The following is a 1,099-nucleotide window of genomic DNA, read 5'->3' as shown; positions in this document are numbered from 1 at the left end:
CGCCGGGACCCGCCGCGGCCCCGTCTGCATCCAAGGCGCCGCCGTCGCCGCCATCACAGCTTCGACTTCAGCCTCCTCTGCTTCGGCCACCGCTGCCACGGCAGATCAGGTGACCGTCGCCCCCGCCCGAACTCCGCCCCGCACCACCATTGGCCGGGGTGCAGGAGCTGGCCAGGGCCGTAGATGATTGGACAAAGTGCATGCCACTCACGGCCACCCCTTTTTACTGATTGGCTATACGTGTCTCCAGGCGCGCACGTTCCAGGTAGAAAAGGAGGCAGGGCCGAACTCGGCCAGCTCCCTTAGCTGGGCGGCAGGCTCCGCGGGCTTCGGGAGGGCGCGAAGGGCCGGGCGGGGCCAGTGGGGTGCCAGGGAGGGATGTGCTTTACAGGCTCCCACGCGCAGGGCTTCGCCCTTGTTTTAATCTTCTTTCTGCTTAAAATTGCAAGAATGGTTTCTTTTTCCTGCCGATGCACCCTCTGTGGGAAGAGAAGAGAGCCCAGGATAGCATCGGGGAACACCAGCACCTAGGGAGGAGGAGGAGGAGGAGGGTCCAGAAGAGAGATCTAAGGAGCATCAAAGAGAAGGGGAAAACCCAGGGCGAAAGCTTGGTTTCAAGGACACCATGATTTACTATGTCAGTGTCAACTGCTGCCAGGAAGCAGGTAAGATGAGGACAGAAAACTGTTTCTTGGACTTAGCAACAACCAGAGACTTTGACAAGAGCGAAGCTTGCCTTAAAGAGAAGAGACAGTGACAGCTAGAGTCAGAAGATGGGAGACACCGCCTCAAATGAATTGGGAGACTTTAATCTTTTTCTGTGCCACTTTTTGATCTCTCAGATTGGTGATCAGTAGAAACAAACAAAAAAACCCCAATAACTATAGCTGACAATTGAACTCTTGTTAAAAATATGTACACTAACTTATTTAGGAGGAAGTGAACTGATGTCTGCAACTTAGTTTCAAGTGCACTAAAAATAAAATGGAGAGAAGTGTTGCTACAAAGATAGGTGTGTGATGAAGCAATGACAGTAAAATCTTAATGGCAGAAGCTACAGGGTAGATATATGGATGTTCACTATAAGCTTTTTGACCTC

The sequence above is a fragment of the Pteropus alecto genome, unplaced genomic scaffold (genome assembly GCF_000325575.1).
Source record: "Pteropus alecto unplaced genomic scaffold, ASM32557v1 scaffold396, whole genome shotgun sequence".
NCBI classification, from domain to species: Eukaryota; Metazoa; Chordata; class Mammalia; order Chiroptera; family Pteropodidae; genus Pteropus; species Pteropus alecto.
Note: the sequence above shows the minus strand (reverse complement) of the source record.